Genomic DNA, 23,608 nt, shown 5'->3' on the forward strand with positions numbered 1-23,608 from the left:
GTTTAGACATAAATAAATATGCAATATTAAAACCATAAAATACCTGGCAATCATTATTAGATTCAAATGCTATGAAAAATGTCGATTTTTTGGTTCCATCAAAAGGATTCTCCCCTGCCTTCAATATGCTTCCATTCTTTGATGGTTGGTTCTTCATGCAGCATGACGTTGAAGTGATTGCAATAAACTTCCTTGACGCGTTTGCGTCAGGTGGTTTTTTCTTAACCCATCTGTAGGTTCGTGCTGTGTTGAAGTCGAGTAGATATGTAGTGAACTAGAGCATTAGATCATGAATCCCATCATCTGTAACCGCACACTTGAATCAAAAAGCTTTCAGAAAGTAGGGGCACTAGGGTTTGACGGTTTTTCAAACCCGGTATTAAATTTGTCACATTTGAAAACCGTTTTTTAAACTAAGAAAACCGGTTTTCCTGAACGCCTGAGTATTCCTTTTCTTCTTCTTCTTCTTCAAAAAAAAAAAAAAAAGAATTTTGTCGGTTGAGACCGATTTGTCTAGCAGCTGAAGGCTTAGGTGACGAGATACCAATTTATTAACAAGAAAAGGTATATCTGAATTTATGTTAAATAAACTAAAAAATTTAAACATTGAAATAAGTTTGAAATTATTATATGCTTTAGAGGAACGAATTCAAGAAAGCAGAATTAGCAACTCTTTTGCTATATTTGCACATTTCTAGTTCAGCGAAGAAACCTAGTGTACTTTCTTTAGCTTCAAAAATCGAAATTATTGAGTTATCTGGAAAGATACTGTCTAGAATATTTCCGAATTCTTATGTGCAAGCCAATTCTGATGAAGAGCAAATCGAAGAAACTATTCACCAGAGTAATGCTTTTTTAAAAGAAGCCATGGAAAAATCAATTCAAAAGTTTCTTGAAGACCCTGAAGAAAAAATTAAAAATCTAAAGATACTGAAAGCTGAATTTTCATTATTTGAGTCAAGGAATAAAAGAACAAAAAATATTTGTTATTTGATGCCATGAAAACTGTAAAACCAAGCTCAGTAGCTAGTGAAACATTATTTTCAATTTCAAGCAACATTGGTGTCCAAAATAAGAACAAGACTTTGCCACCGTTCAGTGGAAATTTTATGTTTTTTAAAATCTTATTTTCTTAGGAGAAATTAAAATTAGTAAAAATAATATAAGTATTATTTGAAATTCTTGTTTGAGTTTCCGTTATTTTGTGTAAATAATATGTATATGTAATTCTTAATTCTTTTTTTTTTTTTTACATTTTGACATTGATTTCGTTTTTTGTAATTTCATATAAATTAAATAAAATATTTTTCCCTATTCTATTTTTTTTGACAAAAATTCGAAAACCGGCTAAAACCGGTTTTTTGGAAATATTGAATTTGAAAACAGGTTTTTCAAAAAGTCGGTTTTTGTATAAACCCTAATCTGCACCATTTATAAATTTATTTTGCTTGATCTTTCATTGAGTTTATAATGCGCGATTCTTCATTCACCTAGGGTTTTTTATTTTTTTGTTTTTTTTATATGATTTCTTGATTATTCGGAGAGAATTTGGCTAATTCGTGCTTTTTTAAATTCTCTTTTTCTGTGAACCCTTTAATTTTTTATTTTACGTAGGTTAATTAAATCTAATATATTATTTTTGTTTTGGTCAAGTAAGCTTCTAATTCTTCCAGTCCCACTGTTTGATAGTTGAATTACTTGTCATATATAGCTCTGGAAAACATCTCTCAAATATCATTCAGAATTAATGAATAAATCATTTTATTTCTGCCAAATCAAAGAACAATCAATAGTTAGATCTATCTTAATGAATATGCGAATGCTACAGCATACATTTTGATCGTGGCTATAATTTTCAAATCTGCAAGTTAAATTCTAATGCATTTAATCCTGTGTCACTTTAATATTTTGAAATCCTCGTGTGTCTTAAAATAAGGACTGATTGGTTTGTTTTCATTTGATTTTGTCCTTTCTCTCAAGTGCTATTAAACAGAATAATGAATGTTTTTTCAGACTCGAGTAATTGAGATCGATATCTGACAACGGCTGAACATTTCAGATTAATTTGATTTCTGAAAATTATTTTTACAATTATTCCCAGTTAAAATTATATTTGATGAAACATTTATGCAATAATTTCGAGTTAATAATTCCTACATCAACTGGAATATGTGAGAACTATTTGATTGATAATGCAAGAATATTGGTATGAATAAAATTAACAAATTCAATCAAACAAATTTATCGATAATCGACTTTCATTGGGCTTTGATTATATTCCTATCTTTTTGGATCACGTAGTAAGCCTGACGTTTTAGCTTCAAAATTTCGTTTGAGTATATCTTGGATTTCAAAAAAACAAACTCAAAGCTAAAGAAAAAAATGCGCATTGAACAACTTTGTAAGGGTTCTTATAATCGGTTGGGGAAAAAACGCGTCTAAAGCACAAATTCGACTTTTGTTAGAGAGTCTGCTTGAAAGTTTTGTTATTGGATCAATTTCCCACGAGGTAAGTTTCCAAATAAGAGATATACAGAGTGATCAAGAAATAACAAGAGGTGTAGCGTGTTATCTATCGGTAAGAAAATTTGACCACCATACTGATTAAAGTATGCGGTTTCGATTTATCAAGAAAAAATATTAATACATAACTGCTAGTGAAAACAGTAAATAGCAACACACCAAATACCAATGAAAAAGGTTTATTTTAGCAGCTTACAAATTTGGCTGAAGGTGACCACCAACTAGATGTTCCAATAATTACATGTGGTACACCAGGTTTCCGACGGTGGCTCGCAGCATATCGGCATTTATTCGTCTGACATGTAACGTTATTTGATCTCTTAAAGTAGGAATGTCAGGAACATATCCTTGATACAAAACGCCTTTCTAGTGAACCAGAAACCGCCCCACAGCCAGAAATTGTCAAGATTCAGATCAATGTAATCAGTTAATGGTTGTTATCTTGTACGGATAAAATTTCAGGATCTTTTGCAATATCTTCTGCACTGTCGAGAATGGGATATCTGTTTGTCGTGATATGGAACGTGCATTGCTGGTTATTAGCTCTCGCCTGATCCAGAACGGCAATTGCAACTTCTTCAACTTGTTCCTGCTTGATAACCTTACGTATCTTCTGCAATATCTTCTGCACTGTCGAGAATGGGATATCTGTTTGTCGTGATATGGAACGTGCATTGCTGGTTATTAGCTCTCGCCTGATCCAGAACGGCAATTGCAACTTCTTCAACTTGTTCCTGCTTGATAACCTTACGTCCTCGGCGTGGTTGCACACCAAGAATTCCTGTTGTTTCAGATCTTTTAACCATTCCCCGTAAGTTAGTTATGGTCATCGATCCTCTACGTAACTGTTTTAACCGCCGGTATTCCCGAAGAGCACAGCTGGCATTTTCATCCCGCTGATAAAACAGCTTGACTAATAAACAACCCTTCATTTTATCTTCGAGGTCATGTCATAAAGTACAAGCATAAGCAAATGACATAATAAAGTTTTCGATTGTAGCTCCAGGATTTTCCCTATAGGTGTTTTTTGGTACTATTTTTTCTTGATAAATTAAAACCGCATACTTTGATGAGTATGGTGGCCAAGTTTTGTTATATTTCGTCCAGTACATAACATGCTACGGGGCTCTGAACACCGTCTGTTATTTTTTGATCACCCTGTTATATATAATGGTATTTTTAAATGCAATTTAAGCTTAATCAATTTCTTAACTTTTATCTTAATTTAACCTATATTAACTTCATTCTAAAATGTTCCCTTATTTCCTGATCCAAAACCACCTTTTTTATTTTATTAATGCTACACGAGCTCTGTAAAACTGCTTTAATCAGCACTTTCACACCCTCCAAGTGAAGGGATAAAAATCTGCAAATTCTTTTAAAAGATACATATATTTCTCTTTACTAAGTCTACACGGGTCAAAGAATCCTTATCAGAATTTCATAGTATAAAATCATTGGGGAAAATTATTTCATGCTCTTTTTCCTCTTCTACTCTTGTATCGCTTGTGAACGGACGTCATTTTTGTCGTCGCTTCTTTCTTGCACATAAATTATGCCTCCCGGGATGGAATAAATTGGAAGTTTTAAAATTTCAAAGTGTCTTCTGTTTTCGGCCACGGAACTGCTTAAAAAGATAATTCTTTACATTTATACATATAATCCGATCTGATTTCTCTTTGGAGCTCAAAGTCCTGATTACCAAGTTCGTGATTAAAAATAAAATGGTTTTTTTTCCAGCTAAAATTCTCCTCGTGTGCCATTTCATTAGTATCACTTTGACATTACGCGAAGCAACAAAAACTGAACTCCTAATTAACTGGACTCCTTAGACTGAACTATTACGCGCCATGATAACTGCTCATTCCTTTGCGTCCTGACTGATGAGTTCTCGGAATCAGAAGTATTGCAGCTATTCTGTACTGTTATTTGTAGCGATGAATGAAATCTTTTTTGCCATCAACAGCTTCCTTTAATCTCAGGGTCAATAAGTGCGAGTGACGATATCATACATTTTTGCTTATTTGCTGAACCTTGGGATAAATATTATGTGTAAGTATCTTAATATGAAAATCTGAATTTTAGCTAAAATTTACAACATAAAATCCATTAAAATAGGGTGCCACTCGGATGGAATCAATATCACATTTGCCGATTTATTTATTCAATTTAAATTTCAATAATTGGTTAATAGATTAACCAATTATTGAACTTTGAAAATATTTAAATACTACATTATCATCAGGTGTACACAATTGAACAAATTTTTAGAATTTTAGCACAATAAAAAATGTGCGAAAAATCTATCTCAAAATTTCGTCTTTACAAACATGAAACAAGTCGACGCTTGAAAGAAAGACTAAGTGCCAGGTTACAGTGCCACCAAGGTGGGATTAGATCTTATTGAAACTGATTCATCTCATGAAAATCGTCTCTATCTAATTCATCAAACGTCATCTCTAAAAACACCACACAGCATGCATGTAGGTGAGTTGAAATTCATCTCATTTGCATTTAGTTAAACTTGAGCTCTTCATTGACCTCATGAATGATCTGTGGCTCATATGAAAGGAAACCCTTCACTACTTGCCAGTCTCTTTTTCGTACTATTCAACCTTTTCTAATTCATCTATTGAAATATTCATCAGTACTCAAAAAATGAAACAGTTTTTGTCATTTCAAAGGAATTCGAAGAGGATGGGATCATAAGAAAAAAAAGGGATCTATTAATGGGCACAACAAAACATTTCATAAGTAAAAAATAATGACATTAATTCTTGTTAAAATTAGAGCATAATTAATAATATATATATATATATATATATATATATATATATATATATATATATATATATATATAATATTTATTAATTTCTATTTGTTTTACCATGGGAAGGTATCATTTGAGAGAAGCAATGATATTTTCATCCCGATACAAGAGCAAGGTGAATTTTTCCCTAGTGTTTTCACTTCGAGATTCTAATACGGATTTCTTTGACACATGTCGATTTAGGAAAGGGGATCTTTGAAATGATGCCGTAGGCGATTTTTATCTCTTTGCTCGCAGTATGGGAACCAAAGAGGGAGTCATTTTTTAGAGTGCGTGTTAGAAATAAATTCCAAACGACATTTGTTTTCAATGTAATCAACTATGAAATGAACATTAACCAGCTAAATATGCTCTACAAATCACAAGATAGTAAGTACAAAATTCAGAATTCAATAATATGCTGACATTTGTAATCCATTCGCAATTTTTAGTCAATCAACTTTAAGTACAAATAAAATATAGATGCACTCAGTTGTAGGATGGAAAGACTCACAAAATACCAAGGCCAAGAAGATACCCTTTAAGAATGAAAAATAAACCCCACCCTAATACATACTCTCCCATTTTTCATGCTTATTTGGCATTTTGAAAGCAAAAATTCGAAAATATCTATTGATCCTCGCTGTTCCACTTTAATCTCATTTTTTGAAATTCTGCGACTCTTTTTCTATTTTCATCTTTTACTTTAGAATTTGAAGTGAGTGATTTATTGAAAGCTACTTTTGAACAGAAATTCATTAGCAAGGTCATGGATGGATTCTTTTCATCTGAATGAAAGATACGCTAAGCGTGATGTGAAAGAGATCCATTTTAGGGCATAGAATTCGTTCATATCTTTTTGTATAGTTTTATTATCAAACCAAGCCTTGCTAATTCCGATATTTGTCATGAAAAACTCAGGAGAAGTCAGCGAATAGGAAAAAGTGTTCAGCGCAGTTGCAAATGAGTAGGAATTATGGATCACCACAATAGTGTGTGGCACATAGCTAGGAATTCTGCTAACGAACAGCTTTGGAAAATACTTTTAAAGGACTCAGTTAGTAGCATTAGTGGAAGAATTTATATGTCCGCGAGCTTATAAACCTACTCTTAAAAGAGACATATTTTTTAAGCATAGTTTCTTTAACGGGGGAAAAAAAGGAAACGTAGGTTTATATTGAGCACCTACTATCTACAAATGATCCAGAATTGATCATTTGTTGTAGCTCACACTTCTGGATATCGAATGAACTCTGCACTTATTTGATTATTAAATGATTCACTCACGAAATTTATTTGAATGAGAAGTTATTTGCGTTCGAGTTTTTCTCCGAAACCTTTATGCATCTTCTTTAAAGAGGGAGGTGGGGATGGGATAGGTTTTTTGAATTCCTGCAAGGCAGCTATCCTGAATTGACTTTTTTAGTTAGAATTAACTCTGCTTTTGTTTGAACCTGATGGATTCCGAATAAAAATTTGTCACTTCCATTTGTTTTATTTAATATTCTTCGATGGTTTTTTCCAAACAATTAAAAGATTTTTTTTGATGATTTTCTGCATCCAATTATCTATATTTTGAATAAAGATGATATATTTCATTTCTCCATGGAAATATCTAATACGAAACAACTTTTTATGTGTGGTATTATGCATATTTCCAACGATATATACGATTTCTACTTACAGGAGATTACAACTTTATACTATCCAGCCTAATTCGAAAAACAACTTTCCGTTACAAAAGATGAGAGGATTTATTTAGGACTAAAAGAGATAATATTCTTAATCAATAAACAGTAGTAGCACACAGTAACAGTAAGTACGTAACTTTTTGCAAGACTTATACTAATTCTGTCTGTTGGTATTTAGCTTCCTTAAAAAATGTATATATGCATACTATACATTCTACATGATTTTAAGATTCCTGAAATGAAATTAGACACCTTAAAATGTGTGTCATATTTTGAATCATGGTCTTCCCTTTTCTGTAATAAACGGATAGTGCAGTACATTTAAAAAACACTGATCTGTACTGATGTTTTTAAAAATATAAATGAGGTAAGAAATGAGTATTTATTTGTACGCCTGTACATAAGGCTTGATAATTCGAAGTTTACTGCCTATATAATAGTCTAAAATTGAAATTTCAGAGCTGGAGAGCAAATATCTGTAATTTTCTTCTAAAATGATCATTTACTCATCCTCCAAGCCATGAGAAGAGCAAAAGCAATCGTTAACGTTCATCCAATTTTACGGATGAACTGCTCTAGAGTCATATACAATTGAAATGACTTTGTTTCTTTCATTAGAATTTCCTTTAGAAAGTTTTTTTCATTGGAGAAGAAACGTCAATTATTTCATATGACAATGCTGAAGATTTATTGATTCATTGTTTGAACAATGGCTATCGAAAAATGATGCATATAAAAATAAAATTGACGAAATTCAGGGCTAAAGTTTTTTTTTTTTAAGCGACCGAAATATTTAGAGAATTTCCCCAAACTTCAAATAGTAATATTAACTTTTTAAAAGTTCCCTCAGCCTCCATATTTTTTAACACGCTATTGTTTAAATTGACTTTTTTATGTTTGCAAAAAGGGAATTCTCTAATTAATTTTTCACCTACTTTTTTATGTGTTAGAGTTTTCAAATTTTGGACGCTTGTGTGTTTTGGCGAAAATACACTATTTTAATATTTTTAAAGCTGAATTACTAGTTAATTGATTCAAATAATACACTTTTGGCATAAAAAATTTAAAGTATAACTGGTAGTCGAGAAACTGACTTCACGATTTCACAATATTTACAATAGCGAATTATAAGTTTGAAATTAAAAAGTAAAAAAAAAAAAAAAAAATGCTACTTTTTAATACACTAATAAAAATGCGTTTTTAAATATACTTTTCCTTTCATTGTTTTTGGAATTAATGTAGGTAATTAAAATAAATATTTTCTTGTCGTTTGCGACTAAAAGAGTTACGACTTCCTTTACAATTTCAATGGTTTTGCAATATCTATCTTTAAGTAGATATATTTTATCTTGATTTTCAGTTCATTGAAAATCTGTGTTCAAACTTCAAATTCAAACTTCACTTCTGATTTGATAAACTTACTCAGTCAATTTTACTCAACTATTTTATGTGTTAGAAAAATTAATCAGTAAATGTAATATCAGCTGTTTTAAAAAATAAATTTATAGATGCGCTAAAACGCTATTTTTTTTCTTCTTTTTGTCTTTAAATTGTAATCCATAATTAAAATATCACGGAGTCTCGAAGTTAGTTTTTTTAAAAGCATTTTTTAAGTGGTGCTATTTGCATAAAATCAAAATAGAACATAATTAATTTATTAACTTATAATTAAGTTTGAAACAATGTAAAACAATATGTTATTGTAGAGAACAGACATGCACTACAAAAATGTCAGTACTACATCAGTATCAGTGGAAAAAATGTCAGTAACACATCAGTATATGAGTGGAAAATCGATAACAAAATTCTATCTTTACAAATATAAAACAAATCAAATCAAATAAAAGCGTGTGAAAATTCAAATCCTTTCAGTTTAATTTTTTATTTGGCAAATAAGTTATATAACCAGATGGAAAACTGAAGACATACCCAATTTTCTACTTATTCTTTGGCTTTTGTTATATAAATCTGAGATCAAATGCAAGTGCCAATGAATTAATTATAAATAACGTTATTGCATCTTATAAACAATTTTTTTAAGGTTTTTCTAAGTTAATTGATGGATTTATGTCATTTTAGAGCTATTTTTTAAAAATGAATAATCAATAGATGAAGTGGCCGCGTGAAAATACTGAGTATATCTTATTTTAATCATGTGTTCAAAAATCGGTGTGCAACTAAACTGCATCATGGAAAGACTTGAGGTATTTTTTTTTGAAATGTTGAGATTGAAGCAGAGATGTTATTTTTTTTCTTCTAGTTCCTCGTATCACAAAATAGTTTGGCCTGTTTCGAAAGTAAAGATGAAATGTGCACAATAAAAATATAGCAACTTTTTTTACGAAAAAAATATTCTAATCGAAGTAGTGACTCGTTTAGGTAAGCAATTCAACACCAAGAACTTGCGGTGGAATCTTTCTATTCACCCCCCCCCCAAATCATATTGAGTTTTCCCCCTAGAGATTCAAAGGTGAAACAAAATAAAATTTACTTCTCATTGTCTGCATTTAATTTTAAAAATGCAGCTTTCATAACGTGAATCTAGTTGAAAGATAAATAATATTTTAAATAAAAACCAGAAAACGAAATTCTAGCTAAAAGTTATCTCATTTTGTGTCTTTTTCGAAAGAGAATTTCCTTCTCACCTTCCTGTCAAATCGACTCGCCCTCGACTTCCTATTGGCCGAAAGTTTGTCGCTCGATTAAGTGGTTCCAGCCGCTTTTCAAACGAAGTGCATGCTTCAGTCGAGAAGTGGTTTGTGTATTCGTTCTTAGTGTTGAAACTATGAATCGGTGCTCATTTTAACGAATGGATTCTATACAATTGAAATAACGACTGCTGCTTTTAATTTCACAGTTCAAGTAAGTGCATTTTTTCTTTGATTTGTTAAATTCTTAAAAATACATCGATTGCAGGTATTTTGTTTAAAACAGTTTCTGCAAAGAAATTATTATATTGAACTCTTTTTGAGATGATTCATGATTGTTCGTGACATGGATTCTAGTCAGTTCAATAAAACTTGTTTCATTGTACTGTTTTAAATCAGTATGAGCTTGTAGAAATTTGTCTGTGTAGTGCATTCGTTCTTTTTAAAAATACTTAAATTTCGCCATTTCTGCTCGATTATTGCTTTGCGAAGAATATCGTGGCAGAGTAAATGCATCGCTTCAACTCCAAAACTTCCATGTTTGTGTCATTGTCTGAGCAAACATTGTGCGGAATTTCTTGTAGTCTGCTAAATTTTTTTCTTGCAATTAATCTGAAATTTATAGATATAATAAGATCTTATCGTCATGTTAAAATTCCAATATACTGCTACATTAACAGGACAAACGTGGTTTATTATTTTTTTGCATCTGTGTTTTCATTTCAAGTAGAAAAAACACAGAAATGTTGTTTTAAAATCGTGTATTGCTCGGTTATTTTATTTATTAGATCAGTATATCCAATTAAAGGTGCGCAACTCTTTTAAAAATTCACCCCTCCCACAATATACCTAACTTCTATAAAATACGTTGTTTTGAAAACAACGACGGATTAAAAAAAATTTTTTTTTTAAAGAAGATGAAATATCCATCCTCAGAGAATCATTTTTTTTTTTACTGTTTCTTTTAAAATTACTTTTATTTATTTCTACTTTATAAAATTACTTTTATTTATTAAATGGTAGATACTTAAGAATTTATAGTGGTCAGGCAGATGTGCAATTTGACTGTGCTTGTCACCTGGAGAGATAGGAATGTTGAGCCTTTGCGACCTTTGTAGGTCTTGCTTGGTGCTGATCGACATTGTACGATTTATAAGACAAGTATTAGTTTAGTTTCTTTTTCTTTTTTTTTTTTTTTTTTTTTTAGAAAAAATGGACTGAATTTGAAACATTTTTTTTCCTCCTCCTCTATACTTGTTTTCAAGAACTCGTTTGCAAGAAAGCTAGGAAATAACATTAATGGGGGGGGGGAAGCAATTTTCGATGTTTATTTTTGGATATGCATTACTTCAAACCGGTTCTTGAATATCGGAATCTCAGAATTAGATTGAGTTTAGTTTGCTGATATCGTCAACAGCAGTAAAAGATATTTGCTATTGAATAGAATTTTTCAGTTGTATTTAGATCGATTATAAAGAAAATTGTGTACAAACAGAAAATTGTCTTTCTAAACTGTGTATGTAAAAAAAAGAAAAAAAAAAATGTTGCCTGTGGTAGATATTTTTGTGCTACTCTTATTTCATTATTTCTAATTTGATATTATCTGTTTTTAAAACTAATTTCCCCCCCCCAATTTATTAATTTGATTTGTAAAAGGCTCGAAAATTAGTCTCAACCATAGCTCGTTTGGACTTAAAAGTTTATAACTTCAAACATGTACATGTTCAGATCCATTTTTGTTCTGATTATTAGCAACAATTTAGGGACTATTCCAAATATTTATTTGCTCTATATAACATTGATAAATTAAAATCGCATTGGAATTAAATCCTGATGACCCTAACACATACCCATTAATTTCATTTTTACTTCCTTGCTTTTAATCCAATAACTTTGGCATAAAATCCATCATTCCAAACAAAAGAAGCAAAATTTTTTTCTCCTCACAAAGGCCATATTTGTCATAAATGATATTTCGAAAACCTTCAACATTTTGCTGTTCGTTCCCCAAGTTTTTTTTTTGGGGGGGGGGGCGAAAACTATACCATAGACTAGTTATCAGGGAAATTAAATTGGAAAACATTTATACCTAATGCTTTCTTATTTCTTTAATACATTTATGTACCAATAAGACTATACCAAATTTCCACCTCTAGCGAAGTGAAGTCTGGCAAATTAAGTGGAACAAGTTTCCTCCAGATTACTCATAAAGGGCTGGTTTTATCCTAAAAATTAGTAACAAAGTTGTAGAGCTTAAAAATGTATGTAAAATGAACACCAACATTGTATTTTGATGCAGAAATAGCAATTGCAGCTCTTTTCAAAGGACAGATATTTTTGTGAAAAAAGATGTATATAGTCAAGGAAGTTGTCTAAATAATGATTCTACACAAAAGTAGATATTTCTTTGTGCTTATATACGTTGATGCGAAAATACCACAGCTTTAGTATGGTGTGCAAGTTTAGAGAATTGCTATTTTAATTGATCATGGTTCACAAATTTGCAAAAGACCCATATATTTTGTAGACGGGGCATAAATCTGTCTATGCTGCCTGTATCAAATTCCCTGCCGTTTTTCAATTCTAATTTTTTAAAAAAATTAGAAAATATGAATTTTGGCACTTTGCTTTCATTGAGTATTATAACTGTATTTTAAGCAAGTATGAATAATTTTTAAATCTTTATTCGAGTTAATGAATAATCTCAATTTTCTTCAAAACATCTCTAATATCTTTTACCATGCTAATTACCTTTTAATGTTTAATTTTTATGTATTTTTTTGCTTTTACAATGGAATTTTGATCAAACCTAAATTGTTTAGAGCTGATTGTCATCTCTGCTCAGTCATGATATTGACTTTCAATGAGTTACTTGAATTTGAAGCGAACTTAATTTGAATCGAACTTTATTGGCGTGTTCCTCATAAATTTCACTAGAAATTAGATTAAATTATGTATCTGTTATTAAAAATATAGGACTGAATTCGCTCTTCCTTTTTTCAAAGTATTCTTTTGTTATTTAGTAGTTTTGTCAAATGACTGAAATTTTAATTTTGTGTTACAAGCTGCTTATGAGAAAAACCTTCACTATCATAATCCAGACTGCTTCATCAGTATTACTGTAGATTGTTGTGTTTTTAAAGTGATGCAAATAGAACTAGTTCCCTTCGTCACGAAAAGAAAAAGCTGACTTGCGAAAGGAAATCACGACCTGGAATAATGAGATAAAAGTGACACCGATATGTTGGAACTTCTCAATTCATATGCGGTGTGCGTTTTCCAAAGACCTGCTTTGAAGTGGGGGGGGGGGGGGCTCTAAATGTGTTTCGCTTGAAAGATAAAACAACCGGGAGATTGTTTTCACCTGTTCGAATTGAGTGCGGAGTTCGACTTGTTTTAGATTATTGCTCTTGGAAATGAAATTGATAGCTCAATTCGTAATGTCTGCATCATAATCCTACCACAACTTAATGTCTGCCTCAAATGATCATTATGAAAACAGTAATGCATAATTCACTTTCTCTTGAATTTTTAAGATAAGATTCAGGCTTCAAAAATGAAACCTTTTGAAAAAAATTTTCTTTTTCTTCATTATATATTTCACCTTCGGTTAGTTTCCATCGCTGTTTTATGTCTGTAAGAAATACTTTGAACTAGAAGTCATGCCTTGGGGTATTGGGGTCAACATTTTTCTTAAGAAAAATTGAATTCATATCGATTGCTTTAAAATTTCACCCTCGCTCCCATCTGTTTTGTTAATGGGCCAAAGTATGATTTGACTTTAAGTATACGAGATCTATTTTTCAATTGGCCATTCTTTATTATTTCGTACGCTGAAAAAGAATTACTAGAAAAGTTTTATCGAACACAAACGTCGCGTTTTATTTAAGACGGCACTTAAATTTAAATTTTGTGATGTTATGCAACTACTTTCTTTATTATGGTAAATTCTTTAAGTCAAAAAATTATTTGCCATTTATTTCACCTCCATTACATTTTGTATGTCATATAATCTCCTATTTATGTTCTTTTCTCAAGTTATAGCTAAAATGGTTTTAGAATTCCAAAAAAGTCATTGATTTTCGGATAGTTTTTAACTTTAAATGCATTTTTTTTTTATATTTATCTCTTTGTGTGTGTGTCTTACGTTTTGAAATGCTCTGTTGGATTGACGACCACTGATGTGAAAACAATTCTTTCCGATGGCCAACATGAAATATATTAAATACTTTATATTGAATGGTTCTTATCTTTTTTCACTTTCTTCCAAAAGGTCTCTTTGTATGTAAATGATTGCCTGCCATTCGTGTATGCAATGCGGGTGGGTGATGAGAAGTAGAAAAATTGAAAGCGAATTCTTCAATTAGGCGGCCATTAGTAACAGAATCAGACAATGGCCAAATAGGTTTCGGTATTGTTTTTTTTTTTTTTTTTTTTTTTAACTCAATTGGTTTTTGAAGATTTAAAGACTATTAATATATTTTTTTCATTATTTGTAGCCACAAGACGAATTGGCAGTTGATAATTAGATTTAGTATATTTGCGTCAGGAAATATTTTGTTAATTTTTGGAATAATTCTTCAGTTTCTTTTGAGGTCTTGATGAATGATATCAGCACGATTGTATTGTTACGGAGAATTTTTCTGTTAAGGTTAAGCTGAATCTCTTCTCCAGATATGCTGACAGAATATTGTTAAATGAGAGTGGAGATGAGGTGAACCAAAACTGTTTAGAATATGTGTATTGTTTATTGGTTAGCTTATCGAAGAACGATTGGAATCCGGATTTCTTCCTTTTATAAAATCCAAATTTTCGAATCTTTTTGTTTCAGAGGTAAATACATCGTTCAGAGATTAATTATATGGGTAATATTAAATCAGAAGGGATATAAAATATCTTTGAAATGAGTAATTTAAATTATGTGCGGACAAGGAAATATTTATTCTCATTAAACAAAAGTAACTGGGAAGTTTTTTTTGGTTCGAAAATCCTTGTCTGGCTGATGAAGGATGATAAAGTATATTTATTGAATACCGTAATCAAATTCTTTGATATCCATGAGCCATTTTTTTACTTGCAGCTCGTCATCTCTAATTTCTGCTATGCATATTTCGGGCGCGTGTATTTGTTTGTGTTCTACATCTCCTAAACTACTGGACGCACAAAACTTTGTGTACTTATTGTTAAGACAAGAAAGACTTTTCAAAGTACCAAAGTTAATCAAAATGTTACCGTTTTCCTGCAGTAATAATAATCTTACAAGGAATATTTTAACTATGAGCTACTTTACCATTATCTGTTAAAGTTTCTGTATTTTGTAACACACATCTTTTTCAGATTCTCATTTGTTTCAGAGTTGTGATTTAACAATGCCCAAAAGCAGGTATAAATCAGTCATTCAGAGACAAAAGCCCTTGCTAGCAAATGAAACAAATGTTCGACGACAGCGACCGCTTCAGTCTGAGATATGAACCAGTATTTTACCTCTTTCCCACAGAAGCGTGAAACGAAATTATTCCGGAAAAAATGTTTGCTTTCATAAAATTAACATTCTTAATTTTTCAATGATACTAATTTAATTTGTGCAATTTTTCTTTCAGTTATTAATCCCTTTAAAAGTTTTGATTTTGAAATAGCGAAATTTGTTGGCACTCCTTTGCTAGCAAGATTGAGATTTTTAATTATTCTACCATTATTTTATTTCAATAGATGTCTTTCTTTGTCCATTCTAATATTGTTTGACACAAAAGCTTTTCTTATACACGAAAGGATTTTAATCCCGAGCAGTGTCAACTAGTGTCTTCCATTTCAAAAATAAGCTTCTGTTTACATGAAAATCTTTTGCTCATTCTACTGGAAATAGGTACTTAAAGTTCAGCACCCACCAGGTGTATTTAAGCCATTACCTAGAAAAACTGGATGCATGGCCTATTCCAAAAGTTAATTCCGATTCCGGATAACAGATAGGTAGCTTATACTGACTTGTTGGTTGAGTCATATATCTTGCCAACAATCTTGTTTGCATTTAAATAATCCTCCATTGAGAGAAAAATGATCATAAAATTCCGTTACATGTATAACAATGAATTAAAAATTAAAAGATAGCAAATGTTTAAAATTTTTAAAACTGTTTTTTAATTAATTTTTATTTTTTACATTGCATCAGCAAGATTGAAATAAATATGAATTGTAACTTAAATTCTGATTTGATTTCTATCTATATATATTACGATTTTCCTTTCGAATTGAACTAGCGATGCATGATTCACTTAGAAGCCGCATTTTATCTGAGAAGCTTTTTTAATTGATTAGTATTAATCGCATTTCCCTCGAATTTCAACTTGATAAATGCTAACGGGCATGCTCACCACAAAAATGAAATTACTTGTCCTCGGAAAGTTTCCTGACGGGTATCGTTCTTTTTTTCCCGGAGATATAAGAAAAGGATAATATCTCCCGAAACTGCGCCTGTGGAAGAGAATGCAGCTGGTGGGCAACGTTGTATCATAAGTAGGGATTGCAATACCGGTATTTTGAGCCATTTGTATAATTTTGTAATTCACAAGTTTAAATACCGTTTTTTCGGAGTTTACTAGAAATTTTTTATATTGCCTCCACTATATGTTCAGGGATCGCCAAAATAGTATACGTTTTGGTTTATATGTCTCCCTAGCGGGCAAAATGAATTATACTGTGAATACAAAGTTGCATCTTACAATCAAGATAAGTGATAAAATACTGTTTGACAACGGATTGTAAAACGCTTTTGCGCAATCCTTAGGATGGGTTTAATTTGTCACTATCCCCCTCTTACACTTATTTAGGCAATGACATTGTTGAAGAAGATATTGATAATGAGGATGAAATATTAACCCATCAAGAATTGCTTCCTATAATTTATAAAATTCGAAAAATTGTTAAGACATTTAAACGTTCCCCCACAAAAAATGCCATATTACAAAAATATATATTAACTAAAAATAAAACAGAATATATGTTAATATTAGATTCTAAAACACGTTGGAATAGTTTAATCCTAATGATGGCATGATTTTAGAAACTGAGAAATTCAATCCAAAAAGCAATAATCGACTTAAACCTGCAAACTAATTTTTCAGATAGTAAATTCGACTTAATATCCATGACTGTATCAGCTTACTTCCAATATAACTGGCTGTTGAAGCATTATGTCGGAGAGATTCTAATTTATTAACAGCTAATGCAACAATAAATTTCATGTTGCAGTCACTGAAAGAACAGCACACATCACTATCTGAAGAATTATATATTACATTGAAAAATCGCACAGAAGAAAGGCATACCGATATAGAAAACGTCTTACGGTATTTACATAATTATAATGATTTTGAAAATGAAAATGAAAAAGAAGAAAAGAGACTAACCAATTCAAATCTGATCAAGTTTATAGTAAATTTTCTTAATTTTTTACCCACAAATCTATCCACATTCAGAAGAATTCAGTACAGTTATCGAAGATTATGATGACACTAATGTCGATAGTGAAAAGGAATTGTCCCTTGAACAAAAATTAGAATTAGCGAAAAATAAAAATATTTCAACAAACCAAAATACAATACAGAAATCAGCTATATCCAAAATCATCCGACGAGAAATCGATTTATTTGAAGATTGGGGGGTTTAGAGGTAAATACTTGGAAAAAGTATATCGCGCATTGCTAACAGTACCACCAACTAGCGTAGATGCCGAAAGAGCGTTTTCGACAGCTGATAATTTTTTGCACAAAATTACGTTTCAGGCTTAATGACCGTACAATTGATGCATTATGTTTTTTTAAGATCACATTTCAAAAATTTGTAATAGTATCACAGACTGAATAGTGATATTTACACTTTTTTGTGATTTAAATAAATAAAATGTTCCTTTATTGTTTTGTGATTCTTTATATACTGTTATAATTTATAAGTTACAAATTATTTTTTGCGATATTTACACTCTAATAAAAATGTCAAGAACAAAAAGCGGCTGTGTTTTCTTTTTTTTCTTTTTTTTCTAAAATTTCTATTTCCGGTATTAAAATCGGTATCCTGGTATTAAGATCTAAAAAATACCGAATACCGGTATTGAACTTGCAATCCCTAATCATAAGGTTTTAAAAAAAGCCTGTGTTGCATTTCTTTAGAAATCACAAAGGTTGTTCATTGGGATGATGCGATAATCCATTTAACTTCTGTGACGACTTTGAAATAATGAGAATTTTAAGGTTTTTTGTCCTAGCATAGTTTATACATTTCAGGTATCCTGCTGAGAAAATGTAGCTTATTTTGACAATAAACTGATAACATTTTTCTTTTATGTCGAAGTAGTATTAGCATTCAAGTATTATAGGTGAAGTCATTTCATTGTTCCTAGTATATTTAGCAATTATTTGCTCCTTTTTTATTATCCTATGAGTTTAATGATACCAATGTTCATATCTACGACATACTTCAAATGTTTAGTACTGAAGTTCAAATACTGCTTTATTATTGAAATCTTTATTTGAGTGTCTTAAAGCTCTAGTGATCGTAACAATACAAAATGGGGCTAAATGATAGAATTGCTCTTGAAATTTGTATTCAGTTCTATTTTAGCGTTTATTACTGAAATCTTGCTCGAGGTCATGATTTAAGCGGCGCCATGCTTTCTTTCTCCGAACTAGTTTTAATTATCTTTCTTTCCTTTACCACGCGGTCAGCAATTTCTGACTCGATTCGAAACAGTCTGGATTTTTCTTTTGTTTTATTCTTAAATCCAGTTCTACAGAAATTGAGCCTTGCTGGATTAGCTCGCAGAATGAAAGTTGCGCCCTACCTTTTTCTTCGAGGAGATTCGAAGATGATGTATATATTTTCAATAACTGATTTTTTTTAATTCTGAAAAAGTTCTGTACTTATTGAATGAAGACTTTCAAACGAAGTTAATTTAGCCAGAAATGAATATTCTTTCCAATGAAAAGGTAATGGGATGTGGTAATCTGCCTTATGGTAGTGTCGTTTTTAATTTGTACATGAACGGTAATGGAACAAATGTGTACGGGTCATGTAGAGCTCTTTGGAAAAAAAAGGGGGTACGGAGTGATTAGTCAAAACATATGTTATCTGTTGGCAAGAGTACTTGGCGAGAAAATATATTGGTATTTTAACTAAATTTTCATACTTAAACACCAGGAAAAAAACTTTTGTTTCTATGTGTATATGCTGCCTCTGTACACATCAGGCCGTCTACCTATCAAATTGGCAAATATATACTTTGGAGAGTAGGAAAGTGATTTTTTGAATTTTTAATTAGAATTTTAATTAATCAAATTAAGAGAATGACTTTTTCCGTGATAACTTTCTAAAAAATTACAGTAAAAAATACTTTTTACTTGCAAATCATATCAATTCTCTGCATTATTCATTCACAGTCAAAGTATGCTAAATATAGTTCTCAAATGAAAATCAATAAACTTTAAAAGAAGATTAGAAATTCCATTCTAAAAATTACACCTGAACTTAACTATTACCATCACAAACGATTTCAATTGTTTTAAGGTAAGTGGATTATTCAAATGTGCATTTCAGCTAATTAATAGCACACAAGTCAATAAGAGAATTTAAAAGTTGATAAATTTCCTACTATTTGAAATTAAATCTGTTCAAAGCTTTTGAATTTCTGGTAATGAAATAAATAATTCTTATACACACGAAATAAATAACTTAACAAACCTGATACAGTTATAAAAATACATGTTATTTTATATTTAAAAATCTAGTATTCTTGTTTATATGAAAACTTTAACTATTCATATTTAAATATAAACGGAAGATCTTGACTATAAAACATGCTATCTAAGATCTGTATTCTTTTTACAGAATAAAAATACGCAAAGACTGATAAACCAATAAAATCAATGAATTTTTTAAAATTTTAAGATAATTTACGTTAGAGATAACATTATTTTTTGTATTAATATTTTTAAATGCACTGAATTGCATCTTTCTTTCTCCCAAATATACGTGTGTTAAATTCAGTATCTCTACGTGCAATGGTCTATATTTTAAATAGACTAATAGTCGCATATATATACATTCACTTTTATTCTTGGATGAAAATCTTATTTTGTGAATTAAAACTTTTAAAGTCTGAATATTCCACTCTTTAATTTTTGAATAATTTTAAGCGAAAAATTCGGAGATATCTGTGAAATTTAAAGTATATGCTTCCGTGTTAAAAATCAATTTTTTTCCATCCCCCCCTCCTTTGTGTGTGTGTGTGTGTGTGTGTGTACGTGTGTATGTATGTTATCAGGTAGTTAGTTATTTAAGTTCCTAAAACAGTCTTTATTTTATTTAATGGAACATTACAACTGGAAATGGAATAGTATGTAAGAAAGCATTTTTCACTTTTTTTTAAACTTATCCCGCATTTACTATTTATTTGATTTTTATAATATTGCAATGTATTGAATATTATTTTAAAATATTCTCAGTGTCATTTCTTTTGTCTTTTGTGACATTGTGACATTGTTACAAATTTAGGCAATTTTGAATTGTTGTATTCTCTTATTTTCCCATTGATGATGTAAATTTTGAAAGTAGAATGCATAAGAAGCTTATAAAGAATCTTATGATAAATATTAATGGCAAAATGCATATGCAGGCAAGTTAACATAATATTCTAGTTGGACGAAGAAGTATTTAAATATGACTTGTCTGATTAAATGACAAATCTTAACAAAGAGTGATTCGTTAAAAAATGTAACAAAGAAAAATACCCTCAGCTCTTGATAATTTTTTGTAGTTGTAGAAAGGTATTTAGTTTTATACTTTCATTTAATGACAGAGGGCCCTGCAGTCAAATTTATTCAAGTCATAATCAAGTATGGATTAAATTAATTTTGGAACTTTATTCTAGTAATATTCCTAATTATCATTTACAAGTTATTCGTTAAGCTATTTTATAATTCCAAAAAAATTTGGTGCTTTACAGTTTAAAAAAATATATTCCCTCCTTTTACAATATTGTTTAGAGTGTTATAGAAAGTTGTCTTTTATTTTCGATATTTTGCTTAAAATTAATTTTACGTTTTGACTGTGCACTTTTTTATTTGTACAATATTGAAATGGACTTTTTAGAAAGGGACTTGCGACTTCAGTTTTTAAAATTTACTTCTTAAATTGCTGAATTAAAAATTAAATTAAAATCAATTAAAAATTTGGAGCGAGAAAGGGGCTTCGAGATTTGCATTATCTCAGTGCTTCAGGAAATTTTAAGACGGCCATGAATTCTTCTGAAATTAGAAATAATTGCATTGTTTAAAATAGGGGGGGGGGACGCATAGCTAGTCAGTGAATATTTCAATAAATGTATATTGTTGAAGAGTGCATTACCAGAACTTCATTGAACACTATTTTTAATAATTTATTGTACATATAAGAACGATCTTCAATAAAATTAAAGTTTCTGAAGAACATGTACTACATATATTAATGTAAAAATAATTTTTCTTAATTTTGTTTTGTTTTTAACGGTAGATTTTGATTATGGTTTAATAAATACTGCAACTAGCAGAAAATTAAATTTTAATTCAGCTAATATCTCCTACAAATTTTGGCCGATACAAATGATCAGTGAGCAAAATATTAATATACTTTTGATCTAGCTAGTAAGCTGCTTATTTTATGCACCGTATAATTATAATATTTCATATACAAAATGCAAATTCATATAATGAACAAATAATTTATCTTTATCAGAATACAGATTTTAAAAAAAATGTAACAACATTTAAATTAAATCTACGATGATAAACAGAAAAGTTGAAATTTGTAATGGCGTTCTACTTTGGAAACTGATTTAAAAAAAAAAAAAAATGATATAGCATGGAAACTTTAACATCCATAATTGGAAGATTTTCTTGCTACTTACGGCATTTCAAGAATTGCTTTTGTAACTTTCCCTCCTTACAAATCATCCCAATACCACTAACCTCATTTAATTGTACTTTAAATTTAAGAAACAACTTTTTTTAAGTGTCTATATTTAAATAACATATGTTTTGATGTTCTAACTTATTGAATTAAATAAACGAATCTAGAAGAAATAAAGCAATAACTAATGAATCGCAAACTCTTTCGTTTAATGCCAAACTGTATATTTATGTAAAGTAATGCATTTATATCGAAAATCTAGAAGAAATGTTTATTATTTCGAAGTGGATACACTATTTAAATAAGAAATATCATTCCTTAATGATTTTTATCATACATTTTTGAATAAATACATTGAAAAGCAATCCATATTTCTTAAAAAGCGAAGTGAAAATGATTCATATAGTATTAAAACGCATGAAATCGTATAAATAAACGTATCGTTAAGTATTCGAAATTGTGTCAAACATCATGCCAGCTTTTGCCAAATATGACACTTTTAGATAAATGTTGTAACTTCTTCTAGAACTGACCCTTATCAGTAACACAACCGCATTGTAAACTAGACTATTGATTGACAGTTTCATGACTGGTACACGTAAGTCATACAACCGATATGAACATCGAGTAATACGATTTTCTTGAAATTTTTTAGTAATGTTACATTCATTAAATGAAAGTATCTTTTTTTTTTATGACCGTTAACTTAGTCACGTATTCATGAATAAAATAGCTTTTTTAAATCCAAAATTTCTTTTAATTGAAATAACATCGAATTTTATTAATCACCCCTCATTCATAAAATTTAACTGAAGATCTAGCGTGCGATAAAATTTGTAAGTTAGAACTAAATATCTGATATTAAAGTTTTAAAACCTTTAAATCATGGTAAATTGCGTTAGATTACCCCAGTTCTTATTTAGCCCATATTGTATTTGAATTGTAGAATTGAAGTTTCTTTCTTTCTAAAGAATTCAAAAACAGTAAAAGAGTTTTGCCACGGAAGTAGAAATGGAAGCAAAGATTACTAGAAGTGTGATAGATCTTTGGATACCATTCTTTTAATTTTTTCCAAATAGTATGTTTCGACCACCGTGAATATATAATGCTTAATTAATAGTTCTCTGAATAGACCGTGGGTCTTAAGAGTTGTTTCTTAATTGTAATTATGGAAATATGTTGTCTACTTACTAACATCAGTTTTGAAATGTTGCTGCTGTTGTGTATTCTGCACTGTTTTAAAATTTTCTGAACTTATCGGTTGATTTAATTGAATTTTGATTTCATACGAATCGTTCCTAAGATTCTATAAATATATAATTATGAAATCTAAAATGTAATAAAGTTTAAAATATTTTTATTGGAAAGTAGAAGAATGACCAAAGATTTGAAGGTAAAAAAAAGTGAAACTGACAACAGTACAGTAAGGACATGAACAACAGAAAATTGTTCAACATTCATTACAAAGTACAATATTTTATGAATGTAATTAAAATTCTGAGCATTTAGGGCCATAGGTTTTTGTTCTGATTCCCAAATTGGTAATAAAAAAATTCTAAACGTTTATTATTTTTTATTAGGTTATTTATTTAAAACATTAGTTGTCTCATCAGTTGAAGCGGCGTATCTTTGTTTTGATACCGATCGTATTGCCATTCTTTCAACTGCTGACTCTAGTGTGATAAAACCCTTGCGAAATAGGAGCTCCATTTATCACTTTTATCTGCACCATGTTTTTGCATCATAAATTTCATTGCATATTGTAGGAAACTACCACTACTTGCATTCTTTTCGGAAGATAATCATGTAACGGATTTTTCTTTTACCTGGTGGCTGTTTGCATTTTCTCTCCTGTGTTAATTCGCCGATAAATTATAGAAGAAAAAAAAGTTCGAGAAAACTTAGTGTCATCAAACAATTTTATTTTAAACTCTCATTTTAATTGAAAATGAAAGTGCTAATGGCAAGAGGATTTGATAAATTATAGTATTTTATGGGAAAAT

At 30.2% G+C, this 23,608-nt stretch overlaps 1 protein-coding gene across 4 annotated transcripts in view; it reads left to right on the plus strand.

Moving 5' to 3' along the window:
- LOC129958951 (uncharacterized) overlaps positions 1 to 23,608 on the plus strand; it is a 383,569-nt gene that overhangs the window by 147,468 nt on the left and 212,493 nt on the right. The window contains exon 1 of one of the 4 annotated variants that reach the window (XM_056071707.1): positions 9,743 to 9,885. The exons of the other annotated variants lie outside the window; for them this stretch is intronic. The gene's annotated coding sequence lies outside the window, so the exon portion shown is untranslated. Of the gene's footprint in view, positions 1 to 9,742; positions 9,886 to 23,608 lie in introns of those variants that run through there. 4 annotated transcript variants of the gene reach the window in all.

Source organism: Argiope bruennichi, chromosome X1, assembly GCF_947563725.1.
Source record: "Argiope bruennichi chromosome X1, qqArgBrue1.1, whole genome shotgun sequence".
NCBI classification, from domain to species: domain Eukaryota; kingdom Metazoa; phylum Arthropoda; class Arachnida; order Araneae; family Araneidae; genus Argiope; species Argiope bruennichi.